Raw genomic sequence first — 20,338 nt, forward strand, 5'->3', positions numbered from 1 at the left:
ATTCAACCTCTTTTTCTTGAGAATATCACACGAAAATGTGCTTCTAGGATGGTGATCAAATGAGCCTCCCCTCCTTCCTTCTTATTGTCTTCTATGAGGGAAATGAATAACCCTAAAGGAGTTTCTCTTCAAGCCTATTTGACTTGAATTTCTTCATGAAACCTCAACTAACTTAAGGAAATTTATTTCTTTCACTTGATCTTGCCACATCATCAAACCCTTAGGTTCTCCTTGTCCCTTCAAGGTCACCCCTATTGATTTAGATGATTAAAAAATTATTTCTTGACTTGGTTTCACACCCACAACGTTGGGTACAAAACCCACAGCTTGGGTACACTTCCCACAAACCCCTTCTGGGTCATCTTCTCCCAAACCCAATACCCTATAGTGTGGGAGTACCTACCAAGCTACACAAATCAACACTCCCTCTTAGCGAGGGAGGTACTTCCACTGCATGGAAGTAACCATCATCATCAACGACACTAACCCATCTAACATTCACCACTGCAAAATACCTTGTAGAATGAACCCGAATCTCATTTGTAGTGTCTCTACCTCATCTTGTCATAAACTAAATATTCAAACTTCCATATGGTATCTCCCTCTAAAGCTAGACTCCCTATGAGTCTACACAACCTCCACTTGCTCACATTACTACTGAAATTGTGTCCTACAAGGTCAGTACGAGTTGCGGTCAAACATGTGCCACATCACCACCGCAACTCAACATAACAAGCGATCTCATCCTCCTAGGTCAAATACCACACGTAGACATTCCTCTAATATTGGATGTGCAACATCAGAACCCAGTAAAGAAACTAACCTGCCATCATCTCGTCCATCACACAGAGTCAACTCATCCATGCCAAAGATCCTCTTGAACAATCCCAAAAATACACGACAAGTCATAGGAATTCCATGATTAGAAACCTACCACACAACAAAATTTTTCTCACCAGGTTCTCCACCAAACCACTAGAACTCCCATCCCATTTTTCCACCTAGCTAGTCGAGAACACATCTCCATGTCCTCAGCTGATTCCTTTGCTCCATGATCTAGACAATCTTAGCTCCCTCTAAGCTTCTTTGATGTTCACACTCTGATCCACTAGTCCATCAAAGTAGCTCTAATACCATGTTTATTTTTCATGACACTCAAGAATCAAGTTTGAGTCTAAAATCACGATCATAAACACACTCAAATGCCACAACACAAGCAATTTTCACAACAAAAAACATAAAGTAGTGAATCAACATTGTGCACATGACAATTTTAACTTTTAACCCAAAACTTGTTTTATTACAAACTCTAATACAAAAAAATTAGGGCTCCCATACTAGGGGATAGTGGACCTTACATACATCCCTAATACAAGGAAACAACTAAGGCTTGGTGTCAACAACTATGATAACCAATATTTCCTTGAACAAAATATACTTGACCTACTTACTAATGGTGTGCATCCACAATCCTTTCAGTCCATGTACCTTGAACACATATGGCAGGTACTTTTCCCCCCTTTTGCCGACCACTGCAAATGATTCCACTTCATAAATATTACATCTCTAACTTCTCAATTTACCACTATTAGTCTTCTAGCTTCTTCTAGAATGGTTGAACATAGGCTCACTGATCTACCCACTAGAATTCCTCTTTCTCCACCAAGATGTTTTCTCATCGGGACTTCACTAATGCTTCCCTCTAGCACTATTATGTCTGCTCCATCATCACTGCTCTTAGGGTCTTCATATCTACCCTCATATCAACCATCCAACTACTCCAAATGTCTGAACTAGGGCTCCATAAAATATTCCCTCTCCCTATCCCTTTGATCTACGAAGGATGTCAGTCTTAAGGCTTTGAAGGAATTACCTCACACAGTGATATATCAACTCTTTTCCACTATACTTAGGGCTACTTTCTCATCCACTAACAACTCACAAATATACTATACATAGGATGCCATGAAATGTTGTTTATACCTAAAACAAACCCTCCATGTTAGCTTCAACCTTCCTCGCTTTAGGAAAGCCAACACAACTTCACCTAAGTTCAATACCTTAAGCAATAAAATTGGCCTAACACACCAAAGAAAACAACTCGCATTTCCTGAGCCTCTGTGACCCTAACATAGTCAACGAATCTCAACTTTTAGGCCTCCCTAGGAATACTCAACATCCTTTACTCCATGTAATGAACAAAGATACATATCCAAAATTTTGTGTTATCTCCACAATGGTTGTACTACACAGAGGATGGCATAACCAGGGCACATAAAACTCTATCCTAAACCCTTTGGAAAAACTCTCCACTTCAACACTTTTTCTCTTATATTCTGACCCAAACTAGCCTTCCTTTCCACACAGAACAACAACCCTCTTCTCTATTCAATCACATGCACTTAGATTCACTCTCGAGGCAATTTTCAACCTCACTTAGGACTGATCATACCACAAAGAAATCACGCATATCCTCCTGTAGCATTGCCACCATGTAATAGAGGTTTGAGGGCACCTTTAAGTGCACAACCCTCCCTTTCTCCATAGAACCAAGGGTCAATAAATTCAAACTTTAGTACAAAGATACCTAGGTTGTGTCTCCACGGAAATAACTCTCTCTAGGGAAAAACTCTACAAAAAATCACCTCTAAATCTTGTGCAAAAGACACCTACTTGAGGGCCACGTTTCAAAGAGATTATCCTCTCCAAACCTGAGTAGACTTGGATTAATATTTCAGACTAGAACCAAACCCTTGTTCTCCTAGTCATCCTCCTTAGGGCTTTTGCGACTCTTGAGGAATTCAACCTCTCTTTCTTGAGTAGATCACATGAGAATGTGCTTCTAGTATGGTGATAAAATGAGATTCCCCTCCTTCCTTCTTATAATCTTCTATGAGGGCAACGACTAGCCCTCAAGGGGTGTCTCTCCAATTCTAGCAAGCTTGAATTTATTCATGAAACCCCAACTAACTTAAGGAGATTAATTTATTTCACTTGATCTTGCCACATCATCAAAACCTTATGTGCCCCTTATCCCTGCAAGGGTTCCCCTTTTGATTTAAATTATTAAAAAATTATTTCTTGACTTGGTTTTGCGCACACAACTTTGGGTATAAAACCCATGACTTGGGTACGCTACCCACAAAGCCCTTGTGGGTCAATTTATCCCAAAAACAGTACCCTAGGGTGTGGGAGTACCTTCCAAGATACACAAATCAACATTCATATCCCTTTCTGGTTTTTGGAAAACCTCCCACAAAATCCATGGAAATGCTTTCCCATGGTCTAGCTAGTCCTAGTAATGGATGGTATAAACCTTAATTCTGGTTACTGGCTTGTTGGTATAACAAAATATAAATCCTCTAATGTACCATGTTACCTCATCTTGCATTCTAGGCTAGTACAAAAAACTTTTTCAGTTGGAAATTATCTTCCCAACTAAAATGCCATGGAACCTTTGAGGTGTAAGCTTCTTCGATAAGTTACAATTGCTCAAAATTTAAGAACACAAAGCTTGTCCAACTTGTAGTGTAACCCATTTTGGAGATTATATTCGACTTTATTGTCACCATATTTTGTATGAATCTGGTCTTGTACCTATTGAAACGCCTCCTTGAATTCTTCATTTTTTGTGTATGCATCTTTATATGCATCATGGGTGAAAGGTTCATGAATCAAAGTTCCCAAATCTATAATTTTTGATGTGGGTGTCCTTGAAAGCATGCTTTCCAACTTATTTGTGTTTCCTTTCTTGTACATGATGAATATATGAAACTTCTATAAGAACCCCATCCACTTGTAATGTTTGGTATGCTTAGCCTAATGTATGCCTATAGATACTATAGAGATTGATGATTTGTGTGGATGATTGTCTCCTTGCTCATCAAATAATGTTTCCACTTTTTAATAGCTTTTACCATGGCATAGAAACTCTTGGCATAGGTAGGGTAGTTGATAATTTCCCATGAAATACTTCAGATTGATAAAATATAGGTTTTCCTCCTTACATCAAGATTACTCCCATGGCATACCCACTTGCATCTGTCTCCATTTTGAAGGGATTATGCAATTTTGGTAATGTCATAACTATTGTTTGATTGACTTTAAATTTCTTTTTTAGCTCATCAAAAGCCTTATGTTGATTCTTCCTAGCTTGGAAACTCTTGCTACTCATTGTTATGGCATGGAGTGGTGCAACTACTGTTGAAAATGAAGTTACAAACTTTCATAGGTATTATGCTACCTCAACAACCTCCTAATTTTAGAGATGTTTGTAGTAACTACCCACTTCATGATGGCCTCCATCGTTGCGGGATATATCTTAAGGTCCCCTCCACCAATCACATTATCCAAATACATTAAATACTATTTGAAAAACTCACATTTCTTGAGGTTAGATAGCAACTAGTGTTTCTTCAATGTCTCTAACATCTGCACAATATGTGTGATATGTTGCTTTTAAGTAACACTATAAGTGAATATGTCATCCAAATAGACTATAAAAAATGAATATAAGTATGGGAATAATACAACATTCATCTATATCATAAATGTATCTATTGCATTGCATAAACCAAATCTCATTACCAACCATTCATACAAACCTTTCCTCTTTTGAAAATGGTCTTCTAGGTGTCTTCTTTTTTGAATCGAACTTGATGTTATCCCAATTGGTGAAAGCATTTTATATGTTGCAACTAACACATCATCAATCTCGGGTAAACAATATCGATTCTTGAGCATTACCTTGTTTAATGATTTGTATTCAATGCACATTTTCCAAGTCCCATCCTTCTATGGTACAATTATAATAAGTGACCCAAAAGGAGAGGTGCTTGGCGTTGAAGAATTTTCTACAAGATGCACATTAGAATACAATTTTCTTCTAGATAATTACTTCCTAATGATTTTCACATAGTATTATATGCCACTAATATCATTGAGCAATTACACCTTAGAACATAGAAACAATAAATGCATTGGAAATAGTAAAGATCATAGAAAGACAATGATGCACAATAGAGACAATACTTTTACCTTGGGAGAAAAGCCAACAAATTTTTTTAGGAGAAATTATTCTTCGACAAGGTTTACAAATCATAATTTATCTTGAAATATATGCCAATATCTAGTTCAAAATGCTAATCAAACTTGGTCAATTTCCATCAAGTCAATGTTGGTCAAACATAGTCAATATCCAATGCTAGTCAAACTACAGTTTGTGGTCAAATTCGTAGTGCAGTCAACTTTTGCGATCAAATTCACACGTGCAACTTGTAGTCAAACCCACATCTGCGACCTTAAAAAATTAGTTAAATAGATTGGTCAATACTTTGTCAAACAACTTAGTCAAACAACAAATAAACTCAGTTAACCTGCTATGCTCAACCTAAGTCAACATGTCACATGTGCAGCCTCAAGAAGTTGGTCAAACTCGTCCTCTTCTCATAGGTGTGGTTTCTATGAGAGATAGAGAGAGAAGATGAAGAAAGATAAATCTTGTTCTTGCTTGGTGAATAAAAATGAGAGGTCACATCATCTATTTATACTAGTTGAATGGGGTGAAATAACCCAAGGGACACGTCCCTTCACCCTCCAAGGTCGACTTGTCATTCAAAAATCATTTTTTTATTTTAATTCTTCATAAGTCTTCTAGGCCAACTTAGGCTTGCAGGAATACCTTCCGATGCTACACAAAAAATCAACACTCCCTCTTAGCGAGGGAGGCATTCTCCTTGACTGCAACAAATTTCTCAGCTAAAAATTCTCCTCCACAAAAAAGTTCATGAGCTTTCTATATTGATGTAGCGTCTTTTCACATGCACGTTTATAGATCGCTCCACCTTGGATTAGGAAATGTGACTTCTCACATACACGTATATAGATCACTCCATCCTAGAGTAGGTAATGTGAGTATTTGGGCCATTTACCCCTATCCAAATTAGCATGGCCAAACCAAATCAACATGGATCCTATGGTATATGTATCAATCTCTTCTAGTCAAATAAACATACCAAAACCAAAGTTCTTCATGGCTTCTCATGATAGGATCTTCCACTGGACCATTGATCCCTGGCCAAATCAGCATGGCCCAACCAAATTCCTTTATGGATTCTTCTTCTTATATTTGGATTTCTCCTTAGATCCCTTTGGATCTGGAATGAATTTCTCCACATTATCCTAAAGCTCATCCTCTTCCAAGATAAGTAGTATCACGGTCTTCCAAGATCTGAAGTTGATGGCACCATCTAACCTGTCTTTAGCTCTAAGACATGGTAACGTTTTGATAAGAGATCTCAAAACAAAGTTGTTGAACGCTTGTCTCTTAAGCTGACTCCAACGGCTACTCTTTCAATAAAGGTCTAATACCATGTTAATTTTTCTACAAGATGCATAATAGAATACAATTTTCTCCTAGATAATTACTTCCTAACAATTTTCACACAATATTCTATGCCACTGATGTGATTGAGCAATTACACTTTAGAACATATCAAAATTAAATACAACAAAAATACTATATATCATAGAAATAAAACCATGCACAATAGAGAAATTATTTTTATCTTGGGAAACCCAACCTTGGGAGAAAACCTAACAATTTTTTTTAGGATAAATTATTCTTCATCAAGGTTTACAAATCAACAATTTGTCTAGAAAACTATGCCAATATACAAGTCAACAATTCAGTCAAACATGGTCAATATCCAACAAGTTAACCCTATTCAAACCAACCAAACAAGTCAAAATTCAACGTTGGTCTGCAGGCAAATTTAGTTTCTAGACAACTCGACCCTATGGTCAAATCAACATGCGCAACCTTCAAAAACTAGTCAAATGTTTCGGTCAATGCTCAATCAAACAACAAATAAAATCAGTCAACATGTTGTGCTCAACCTCAGTCAACGTCTCATATGTGTGGCCTCAAGAAACTGGTCAAACTCGTCCTCTTCTCATGTGTGTGCTTTCCAAGAGAGACATAGAGAGACGATGAAGAGAGAGAAATCTTGTTCTTGCTTGGTGGAGAAAAATGAGAGGTCACATAATCTATTTATACTAGTCGAATGGGGTGAAATAACCCACGGACACATCCCTTCACCCTCCTGAGCCAACTTCTCATTCAAAAATTAAATTTTTATTTTAATTCTTCATAATTCTTCTAAGTTGACTTAGGCATGCGAGAATACCTCTCGATTCTACATAAAAAATCAACACTTGGTTGAATCACACCCTCCTCTAGAAATTATTGTAACTTCTTATTTTCTTCATGTCCTTCTATAATGGACTATCTATACATTTAAATATTTGATAATGGGGAGTATGGAAATAATTTTATTCCATGGTCCACTTCCCTCTTTGGTGGTATCCCTTTAGGATCGTGGGACACTCTTTTGTATACTTGTAAAATCTCCTCCAATTAATACTTATGCTCTTTAGTACACCACTCTAGGGATTCTTTCTCTCTTATTAAATCATCATCATATTGATTTTCTCTTAAGAAAATTAAAACATATTTCTCACTAGAACTTGTCATCTTGTTTGCCTGGTTAGCACTTACCAGTGAAATATTTGAATTTTCTTTATGCACATTAATGATGAAGGAATTTTCATCCTTAATAAGGAATTATTGACTGAATCTCTAGATGAAGATTGCATCCTTCATATACATGTAGGGAATTCCAAACACTACTCTACATATGTTGAGTGGCACTACATCCAATTCCACTTCATCAATAAAATCAACACTTACAACAAATTTAATTTTGCATTGCTTTTTTACCTTGATAGTTTCATCCTTGTTTACCCATCCCAATGGGTATGGGATAAGATGATTACAAACCTCCAATCCAATATTGTTGACAATATCCAATGATATGATATTAGCCCATGAATTGGAGTTAAACAAACTATCTTACTTGGTCTTCTTAACTTGGATATTGATGTGGAAGAGTTTGGTCATCTCCTTCTCTTCTCGATTATGAGGGCCACTTAAGTTCATCTCCTTCTGCACTGATGTGTAAACAATATTCTTGTTTGCATTGAAGCTGCTTTCAACCTAATTTATTGAATCTATGGTGAGAATATTCATTTTTGTGTTTCTTCGTGTTCATCTCTGGATGTAGCTTCCAACACTTTTCTTTAGTGTGACCATCAATGTTTCAATGGTTGGATGTTTACTATGATCCTTGCATTGACGTGTAGTGGCCATCATCTTATCCTTTCATCCTTTCCAATTTTTCTTCCCCTCCTTAAATCTTCCTAGTGCTCTGCCTACTTGGAATTATTTTCCTTCCGTTCCTTATGGCATATGCTTTCTAGATATTTCTCCTATACACATGCCTTGTCCACTATCCTTGGCTTGAAAGGAATCATTGTTTCCATAGATGGCTGGTAGACCTTGGGATACTTGAGAAGTATATCTACATTCTTAAGGGAGATACCTAACATGATGGCCATATTTCTAAACACGGTGGTGTACTCTTATAGAATATACTCGTGCCTCTACGTAAAGTAATGCCACCAGATCTGCTGGTCCTATATATACTCGATAGGATAAAATTGGGAATTAATGAGGGTTTTGAAGTCTGCTCACCTAGTTACTAGAAAATCACCTTCCAACCTAAGTGTATCCATATGACTTTCTCACCAAGTTAAATCATGAACCTCTTACTCCCTTTGGAAAATAATATCTTTTGTTCTTCATCTATATGGTGAATGATAAAATAAACTTCTAGTTGCTACAACCAATAACTCATTTTTAATGCATCAATATCACCTTGGTGTGGATTTATGTCCACTTTTTCTTCCATCTTGAATAGGGACTGTGAAGGGTTAAAAACACTTGAACTTGGTTTCTCCTTAAAGTTCCTTCCTCTACTCCTATTTTGGGTCTTCACTATCCCCTGATTTCCCATTTGATCTAATCTTTGAGTTAGAACCTTTGGCCTCTCAAAATAATCCAATATTTCTTGCTCGAGCCACCATGTGGAGGTCATATTTTTATTGGTGTTCAAAACTTGTGCTTCCAACCTCACAAATCACTCTTCCGATGGATCTTGAGGGTTGTTGTGAATAGACTTGTTGGCCATGGCTAGGGTTCTATAAATTTCTTCTCAAACCAATTCCTAAATCTCTACAACTTCCTACAAAATTCCCGAAAGAAAACTACTCTAATACCATTATGATCTCTAAACTATTGTGGATGTTCCAATAGAATAGTTTTTCATAAAAATTATGAGAAAATAACTGAAATCTGTACTACGAAGGTTAATTTCCTTTGGACCTTATATTCTTTAAGAGCTAATTTTCTACTTAAATAAATAAAATAGTTGAAATGCCACAAATAGAGAACATAAATAAATACAAAAACACACACCCCATCCACAATATTGATCCAAAATGGATCCTAAACACCCTCTAAGTCTTCAAACATCCAAAACTATCGCATAAGAAGAACCTTTAAAAATGGTGGATTACATTATCGAGAGTGAAAAAACACAAGGAAATAGCGAAAATAGAGCCTATCGAAGGTCAAAACAGCTTTGCACAGGAGCCGTCGGATCTAGCCTATCAACGTTCTAGATTTGATCGGCATATCGCAATCGGCGGAGGCTGTCAGAGGCTACCACACAAATATTGCGACAACGATTAGTGCGGTCAATGAGGACCGTCGATCAAGTGCGCAGATCGATGGCCCTGGTTAACTCATGCTGATCGCATTGGAGAAACACAAATGGAAAGGCTTAAGGAGGACTAAAGACCATGCGACTTGCGATTGCGATATCGCAATATCGAATTGGAGCAACACCACGAAGCGGGGCCGATACATACGCGACTTGCAATATATATATCCGGACCCGATGGAACTTAAAGATTCAAGTATATAACATTTCAGGTCCGATACAAGCCATTTCGTCGGGTTTTTGGTGTTTTAATATGTTTTTCAAATACAAAGGGAAAACCACGGAACAGGCATTTGCGACATGCAATAGCGATTTTAAGGCGGATTCGATGGAATATAGGGTGGAATTCATAATATATGAAGTCTGATAAACAGTGATTTGGCAGATTTTTCCCATGTTACATAGTGTTTCTCTGTGTAAATAGAGAACACTATTTTTGAGGATTTCAAAGGCCCGAGGGTCCCTTCCGTTACAGAATAGGTGGCCACCTCCCTTGAAGACATTATGCCATGATTTCTAACGCTCAGAAGGGGATTCGAGCGGACAGAGGCTGGGAGCCAGAGAGCCTGAGAAGGGGAAACGAACAAACAACGTCGATTGGCTTTAAAGCCACAGACTGACAGAGACAGAAAGGAAGTAGTGTTGAGACAGAGAGAAGACAGAGACAAAGAGTGGTAGAAGGAGTCTGTGTACTCAGAAAGGCTTGAGGCATTCAAACAAAACTCCTGCTATTTTGTATTTGTTGTGTTGAGACTCAATTTGAGCTCACACTTTGTAAAACTCTGCTCTTGAAGACATAATAGAGAGGTCACCACTGAAGGTTGGACAAGGAGATGTAGCCCAGGAGTTTTGGGTGAACTCCATATTAAACTTGCTGTGTTTATGTGTGTTTGTCTATTATGTTGCCTTAACTGCTTCATTATCTATGTTATTCGCAATCTTATCGATCCATTGCACTATGTAATATAGGCAAATCCATGTGCATGAGTCTGTAATACCTTAAAAGTAATCTAAGATCTTCATTTATAGATCAAGTGGTATCGAAGATTTTGGTTTTTGGTTTGTTAAGGTTAGACAAGCTTGTTCTGGATTGTTGAATGCTAACTAGGTCAAAGCTCAAACTAGGAGAAGGAGAGCTTGTTGAGACTAATCCAGAGATTGGAAGATTCTACGCTCAAAGGAGAATGGTCAGAGAAGTCCCATTGGAATCAGAATCTCAATTCATGGACAGTTTCATGACCATGAGAGCCATGATGGAAGAAATGTATCAGGAATTTAAGAAGGATCGAGGTGAAAGCACCTCAACACCCGAACAAGGCAAAGAGTAGAGGAGCCTCTTCTAGTTTCCCATTTAGGAGGCAAAGGGAAAGGGGAAGAGCCTCCTCCATCAACTCCTCCTTCTAGCCCTGAAAAGAAAAAGAAGAAAACATCTTTGATTAAATTAGATGTAAAATTTGATTTGCCAATCTATAATGGAGAATTAAATGTAGAAAAGCTAGATAATTGGATTAGACAGATTGATGTGTATTGCAGGGTGCAGAACATGGCTTCAAAAAGGAGTAAAATTCAGCTGGCTAGCCTTCGCCTTGGAGGAACTATCCTAGTGTGGTGGGAAGGTAGGTCGCAAGCTGATTTGAAGAAGCATGGTAAAATTCTTTCTATTTGGAATGAATTTGTTTCTGCCATTAAAAAACAATTCTATCCACTAGCTTATATGTAGCAAGCAATGATGAGTTGGCAAACTCTTCGCCAATTAAAGGGTTAAAGTGTACAAAGCTATACCCAAGAATTTAGAAAAAGGGCTTTAATTCTAGGCATTTCTCTAGACTCACCTGAAACTTTGTTGAAGTATATAGGTGGTTTGCATAGCTATTTGAGGCACACCATTCTCATGTTTAACCCTACTAGCATAGATGAGGTATCAGTTCAGGCTACACATCTAGAGGCTAGAGGCAAGAATGTTAACCCAGAGATGGGGGGATCATCAAAACCCACTACAAGCAAGAACAAGGAAAAGAAGAAGTAGAAATGGAAAGAGACGAAGGAAAATGCTGTACAGAAAGACAAACCTTCATGCACTCACTGCAAGAAGGATGGACACGATGATGAACACTATTGGGCTTTGCATCCAGAGCTGAAACCCAAGAAGTTCGATGGCAAGAAGAAGAAGATTGTTGCTGTGATTCAGGAAGATTTGGGGTCAGACTCAGGTGATGAAACACAAATCACAGCTATAGGTATAAAAGGTAAAAATTCTGAAGCATCTACTAGTAATTCTGCACAATATATTGATAATGAAGAAAATGAGAGAAAAATACATGAGCTTTTTCATATTAGAGTTATTTCCAAGCATCAAAAGATTGATACTTTATTTGATAGTGGATCACAAGTAAACTTGATTTTTGAAACAATTGTAAAGAAGTTGGGATTACTAACCACACCTCACAAGAAGCCATATCCATTAGGTTGGGTATGTGATAAAGCAAAGCTACAAGTGACTAGACAATGTAAACTTAGGTTTGCATTTGGGTCAACCTTTGTAGATGAGGTTGAGTTAGATATAGTTCCCTTGGATATATGTGGTATTATTTTAGGAAGTCCTTACTTGTATGATAGAAAAGCCATTTTATATAGAGCTGAAAATAAGTATCAACTCACCAAAGATGGAATAGAATATATTGTAAGAGCTCATAAACTCAAAAATAATTACACTCTCATAAACTCAGGGCAAATGAAAAGAATTGTAAATTCATGCAAGAAATTTTTACTAATGGTTGTAAAGGAAAAGAACCCTGATAAAACCAATGTATTTGAGGGTTGTGATGCTAAACAGAAAGCTAATTTAGAAAAAGTTGTTTCACAATATGATATCCTATTTCAAGAACCTAAAGGTCTGCCACCCAAAAGGGAAATTGTACATGATATTCATTTGCAGCAAGATGCTCCATTGCCTAACATCGGAATGTACATGTTATCCAGTTTAGAGAATGCAGAGATCAAGAAGTAGGTAGAGGAGCTGCTTGAGAAAGGGTTCATAAGACCAAGCACATCACCATGCGGATCTCCAATCGTGTTGGTGAGGAAGAAAGATGGTTCGTGGAGGATGTGCATTGATTACAGAGCATTGAATAAAATAACTATCAAGAATCGTTATCCTCTTCCTCGCATTGATGATCTATTAGATCAGCTGAAAGGAGCAGTTTACTTTTCCAAGTTGGACTTGCATAGTGGCTACCATCAAGTCAGAGTAGCAAAACAAGATGCATGGAAGACTGCTTTCAAAAAAAAGCAAGGGTTGTATGAATGGCTAGTTATGCCTTTTGGCTTAACTAATGCTCCTGCCACTTTCATGAGAGTTATGAATGATGTACTCCGACCTTTTATTGATGATTTTGTAATTGTATATTTAGATGACACTCTTGTTTTCAGTAAAACACGGGAAGGACATTTGAAGCATGTAAAGCAGACTTCAGATGTTTTGAAAAGGGAAAATCTCTATGTTAAGTTATCAAAATGTGAATTTGGAAAAACATTAAATTATTTGGGTCATATTGTAGGGGGTGAATTGAAGATAGATCCCTCTAAGGTTGAAGTCATTGTGAACTGGCCTAAACCCAAATCTGCTACAGAAGTTAGGAGCTTCCTAGGAGCAACACAATATTGTAGAAAGTTCATTGCTAACTTTTCCTTGATTGCAGCTCCCTTACATGCTTTAACAGGATTGAATAAGGTGTTTCAGTGGGGAGACAAACAACAGAAATCCTTTGACACATTAAAAGAAAAAATTAGTACAACACCAGTACTAGCACTGCCAGATCTTCAACGACCATTTGAGATTGAAACAGATGTCAATGACTATGCCATGGGAGTAGTGTTGATGCAACATGGTAAACCCATATGATATCATTCTGAGAGATTTAATTCAGCAGTAGTTAATTATCCCACATATGATAAAGAATTGTATGCATTAGTACAAAGTGTGAAAAAGTGGAAACATTACTTAATGGGCAAAGAAACAATCATCCATACAGACCATCAACCACTTCAATATTTGCACTCACAAACTAAATTGCAGCAATCAAGACACTATAGGTGGAAGGGTTTTCTACAGCTATTTCATCTAGTCATCAGATATAAGAAGGGCATACACAACAAAGTTGTAGATATGTTGTCCATACCAAACATAAATGCATCTACTATACTTAAGCATAACTCATTATTGCATGAAAGCTACATTGAACAACATGCTCAATATATAGATTTTAAAGATGTATATGCAACTTTAAGTCATGGAAAACAAGTAGAAGAATTGGATTATTATGTTAAGGGCCAACTCTTGTATCCTTTGGGAAAGTTATGCATTCCACAAACTAAGAGAGTTAACATAATTCGAGAAGCACATACTTCTCTTATGTCGGTCATTTTGGTGTAAGTAAAACAGTTGTACAACTGCAAAAGTTATGCTATTGGCCAAGAATGCATGAAACAATTTCTAGATATATTAAAGGGTGTACCATGTGTGCTAAAAGCAAGCCCAGCAATAGAAATTTAGGCTTGTACACTCCACTACCAGTTCCTTCTCGTCCTTGGGAAAGTATTTCCATGGACTTTGTTGGGGGATTGCCAAAATCCAGAAAAGGTCATGACTATTTATATGTTATTGTGGACAGGTTCAACAAAATGTGTATTTTAATACCTTGTAACAAGCACATTACAGTTGAACAAACAACGAAGTTGTTCTTTCAACATGTCTGGGTTCATTTTGGGTTACCCACTTTTATTGTATCTGATTAAGATTCCCGATTTGTTGGGAATTTTTGGTCAAGTCTGTGGGAATTGATGGACACCAGACTGAAGAAGAGCACATCCTTTCATCCACAAACAGATGGCCAAACAGAGGTGGTCAGAAGGATAGTGATCCAGTTGCTTAGGGGCTATTGCAGCAAGCATCCCAAGCTTTGGGATGAACATTTGTGTTATGTGCAACATGCTTACAACTGTGCTAAGCACTCTTCTACACAAAGATCTCCTTTTGAGACTTGTTTTGGTTTTACGCCAAAGTATCCCTTGGATTTTGTCTTTGGAAAAGACATAGCAGTTGATGGACACAGCGATGTGGACAAAGCAACAAAGTTCATTGAACAAATCCAAGAAATTCACTAGGCAGTGTAGGAACAACTGGAAAAGAGACAGGCCAAGGACAAGGCAAGGCATGATAAGCATCGAATTGAACATAGTTTCCAAGTTGGTGATCAAGTCTGGCTGTACATCAGCAAAGACAAAATGCAAGGTGAAGGAAAGAAGCTGAAACCAATAAGGTATGGGCCTTTCGAGATACTTGAGAAAATTGGTGAGAACGCTTTTCGCCTTGATTTTCCAGCTTACATGCACATATATTCAGTGGTTAATACAGAAAATTTGAGACTGTTTGAACCTTCATTAATTGAAGATCCCAAAGGGAAAAGTCAATTGCCTTCTATTGATGATCTATTGCCTGAATATCTCGATGAGTTGCAGGAAGATACAGTTCTAGACAGGAAGGTGAGAACTACGCGCAGAGGGGATATTGAGTACCTCATAATTGGACTCAAAGGTTCAAAACCAACTTTTGGTGGTCCAAAAGCTTTTTCAGTGGGAAGGCGTGATCCAAAATGGATCCTAAACACCCTCTAAGTCTTCAAACATCCAAAACTATCGCATAAGAAGAACCTTTAAAAATGGTGGATTACACTATCGGGAGTGAAGAAACACAAGGAAAGAGTGAAAATAGAGCCTATCAAAGGTCAAAACAGCTTTGCACAGGAGCCGTCGGATCTGGCCGATCAACGGTCTAGATCCGATCGGCATATCGCAATTAGCGGAGGCTATCGAAGGCTACCACACAAATATTGCGACAACAATTAGCGCGGTCAATGAGGACCGTCGATCAAGCGCGCAGATCGAGAACCCAGGTTAACTCACACTGATTGCGTTGGAGAAACACAAAGGGAAAGGCTTACGGAGGACCGAAGACCGTGCGACTTGCGATTGCTATATCGCAATATCGCATCGGAGCAACACCACAGAGCGGGGCCGATACATACACGACTTGTGTTATATATATCCGGACCCGATGGAACTTATAGATTCGAGTATATAACATTTTAGGTCTAATACGAGCCATTTTGTCAGATTTTCGGTGTTTTAATGTGTTTTTCAAATACAAAGGGAAAACCACAGAACGAGCATTTGCAACATGCGATAGCGATTTTAAGGCGGATTCGATGGAATATAGGGTGGAATTCATAATATTTGAAGTCCAATAAACAATGATTTGGTGGATTTTTCCAGTGTTTTACAGTGTTTCTCTGTGTAAATAGAGAACACTATTTTTGAGGATTTCAAAGGTCCAAGGGTCCCTTCCGTTGCAGAACAGGTGGCCACCTCCCCTGAAGACGTTATGCCATGATTGCTAACACTCAGAAGGGGATTCAAGCGGACAGAGGCTGGGAGCCAGAGAGCCCGAGAAGGGGAAACGAACAGACAATGCCGATTGGCTTTAAAGCCACAGACTAACAGAGATAGAAAGGAAGCAGTGCTAAGATAGAGAGAAGACAGAGACAAAGAGTGGTAGAAGGAGTCTGTGTACTCAGGAAGGCTTGAGGCATTCAAGCAAAACTCCTACTGGTTTGTATCTGTTGTGTTGAGGCTCAATTTGAGCTCACACTTTGTAAAACTCTGCTCTTGAAGACATAATAGAGAGGTCACCACTGAAGGTTGGACCAAGAGATGTAGCCCAGTAGTTTTGGGTGAACTCCATATTAAACTTGCTATGTTTATGTGTGTTTGTCTATTATGTTTCTTTAACTGCTTCATTGTCTATGTTATTCAAAATCTTATCGATCCATTGCACTAAGTAATATATGCAAATCCATGCACATGAGTCTGTAATACCTTAAAACTAATCTAAGATCTTCATTTTCAGATCAAATATATACAATTTTTACCCTAGGAATCCCGTATGAGATAAAACCTAGTTAGAAGGTGAGGCTGCTCTACTCTCTTTTCTCTAGTATGGAAATAGGAAAGTATAAATAAATACGTACTGTCTATGGAGTTACTTAAGATTGTGGCCTATGAGGTTTATACATGACCTTAAGCCCCTCAGTTCCCCTATTTAAATTGTTATTACCAATTTCTTTTCTCAACTATAAAACAAAACACAACAACATAGAATGTAACCCCTACTCCTCCTAGTGACCCAATATTTAACATACCCCAATAGCCAACTAGGATTAAGGTTTGACCCCCTCAACCATAAAATAGAGGTATAGTTTTGGACCTTCTGAAATCATCTTAAAAGTACACACATGGTTAGCCCCATTTTCACGAGTAATGGGACTTGATGTGGCACCCTCATGTTGTTGGGAATCATGATTGTCGTTAGACCAAAACCCGCAGTTGTTAGTCAACGATCGCATCGCCAGAGATAAGGATACACGAGAGGTGGCTAGTCCATATTGTGAAACACATGGGAAGTGTTGGTTTATCCAATGTCCAACAATCTCCCTCCTAACGTGAGTCAGGTGTGTATCAAACTCGTGACCTACACTCTGATACCACTTGTTGGGAATCACGATTGTCATTAGACCAATACCCACAGGTGTTAGTCAATGATCACATCGCCAGAGATAAGGATCCACGAGAGGAGGTTATTTCATGTCGCAAAACACACAAGGAGTGTTGGTTTATCCAATGTCCAACACATGTACCATGGTGGTCAACGTAGTAGGTAAAATTGTGGTAAGCATAATTTTTTCATACAAGTTCCAATTGATGTTATTCTTGGACCATTGGAAAGGTATTTGAGTTTAGATTAGTGTCCTCGGTCCCCATGCTAAATAAATAATTTTTTATCCCTAAAATATTCTATTTTATGCCTTAATATGGCTCAAGAAGATTCAAATCCCAATTCTCCAAACTAGGATCCACTATTAAAATGACCCTAAAAATCAATTCCTTCAATTTTCTCCACTCTGAAAGCATCAACATAGACGAAAAATAATATAATGATCCATGTTGGATCAATAAAAGTCCTCTCTTGAATAGTTACTATATGGTGCTTCCAAAATTTTGGATATGGAAAATTTGGCTTGCTTGAAACAAATCATTTTCAAATAGGAATTGTTGGCATTATGGTATGCACGGATCCAACTAGCTAATGTTGGCAATGGTTCATGATGGTAGCTAGCTCATGTTAGCATTGATGTAAACCCTCGTAGACTAATTGATGTTTGTATGCCTTCATTGTAGCATGGTTGTAACAAGTTGAGTCGGCAATGAGATGGTAACGTTGGCATTGATGTCAACTCTTGATGTCGTCCTTTTTGATGATGGTTTGTGATGGCATTGGTGTGGCTGATGGTTTCTCAAACTAGGAATTCATCTGGGTATTCATGCTTATACTCATGGATATGACTTGTTGCAATATTTTGGCCTCATGATGATGATGATGATGATGTTACATAGGTGTTACAAATCTAGTCAGAGGTATTGCAGTTTGTGCAGATGTTTGTTGGAGAGTGGAGGAAATGTTGACACTCTTACTAATCTTGTTTGTTTGCCTTCTTGGTCAACCTGGCAGTGACACTTGGGAGACTTGTTTGATCCACTTGAAAATGTGTTAGAGGCTATGTTAGAGGTTTGCATACATGTACAGGAGTTGAAGAAGAGGATCCCACATGTGGCATAGGTTCTGAGCTGAAGGCTTGGTGTTTCTCTTTATCATTAGCCCCAGTTGCATGGTGGAAAGCCTGTGAGAGTGACTGAAAGGCTCTAGTAATTGGAAGATGTTATCACTCTATAATTTCCTAAGGCTGTGGAGAGAAACCCAGAGGTAACAACAAAACCACTTTGGAAACTGGGATCTAGACCTTCCAGCTTCAAAGAGGGATCTCTCTATATGATTTAGATTTGTTGTTTTAAGATATTAGACTAGTTATTGAGTTCTGAGTTTGGTTTTTCAAAGATCTGGTTGAAAACTACTGGGAAAGTCCATGGGCATGGATTCAATCAGTCTTGGGTGATCAAATACAAAAATTAAAGAACAAATGTAAGAGGGAAAGGTAGGAAAGATTTTGGATCTTTAGAGCATTTATGGAATGAATGGGATGAAAAGATTTAGATTCAATTAAACATAGAGCATACTAGGATGATTTATATATTTAATATCAGAGTGAAAACATAGATATTGTTTATAAGCTAGGGCAGACTATATTTAACCAAATTCAGCCCCTAATCATCCTTAAACAATAGAGAAAGAGAAATATATGAAAAACTAGGAAAATAACAAGTTTACATGAGAGGAGACATCACCAATTGCCTGACATAGGAATCCTAGAACAAACTTTCTGTATTAATGAAATTGATCACTTCAGTACATGTAAAACTTACATCAAATATATGCTTTCTTTCTACAAGTTCCAACCTTTTCTAAGTCTTATTTCTAAATACTTATAGAAAACTATTACATCTCAAATCAGATTTCAAAAATAAAATATATTTACAATAATATTTGTTTGAGGTACAAATATTTTTAGACATAGAAGAAGAGAAAATAGGAAAATCTACTGAAAACTTGTTGCGCTGTTGAGGCTATCTAGGAGTTTTCTGATGACTATTGCTACTTCCCTGCAAAGGTTGTTCCTATTATGCTGAAAATTCTGTGACTTTGGTTACACTTCATTCGATCAATTCTATCAACCAGTCCCCTCTTTCTTCACTTGGAATAGAAAAGCTAACCATATTCCTGAATCTTTCATCCACTTTGGTGTAAGTTTCAAAAGTGGGTCTATTTACAAAAAGGTGGTGGGTCTCGTGCTAGATATTCAAATCAAACTGGACCCCCTATATGAATGCTTCTCCACTGATAACTCCTTTAGCTTTTGCAAACTTGGAAGCAACATCACTTATCTTGCATAGTTGTTCTTGGTATTTTTCTAATGGGATCAATTTGCCATTAGAATTCCTTAGAGTAGGCAAGCCTTTTTCCTACAGCAATGTAAATTTCCTGTTGAACCTTTTGACCTGCAACTCAAGATATTCACATTTATTTTCCAAATGTGTCATCAAATTCCTCTTTGTCAAAATCCTCTTGACCTCCATGACCATTGTTGTTCTGTCTAGAATATTCATGTCTTCTAGTTCCTCCTTGGTTTTGGAATTTAGCATCTTGATAATATTTTGTGCTTCCTTTGGTCTGTGCTCCAAATATACCTTTGTATTTTATATTGTTGTCTTGACTCTGTGTACAAGTTCTTCCTGCTCAAAAATAATCTGAATTGAAGGCCACATGTTTGTTATGTTGGTATTTATATTCTGCCAAATGTTGTTCTTAGTCTCTGCCAACAACTGAATGAAAAAGGCTTGGTCTTCATGTTTTTGTATATGCTAGATGAGTTTGTAGTTTTTTTGGAGTTCTGATAAATATTCAATGCCATTTTTAAGCTTACTCTCCTCCATCTCGGTCAATGTTGCTGACAATTTGTCTTTCTCAATCTGAACTGCTATTAATTCATCCAGAGCTCTAGTAAGCTCTTATGTAGATTCTGAAACTGTGGTTTTTGTTGAAGTCTCTACAATTGTACCTGTGCCTGATGTAGATGCTCCTGTTGCTT

The sequence above is a fragment of the Pinus tabuliformis genome, chromosome X, assembly GCF_031772625.1.
Source record: "Pinus tabuliformis cultivar Carrire ecotype Pingquan chromosome X, CPIR1, whole genome shotgun sequence".
Taxonomy (NCBI): domain Eukaryota; kingdom Viridiplantae; phylum Streptophyta; class Pinopsida; order Pinales; family Pinaceae; genus Pinus; species Pinus tabuliformis.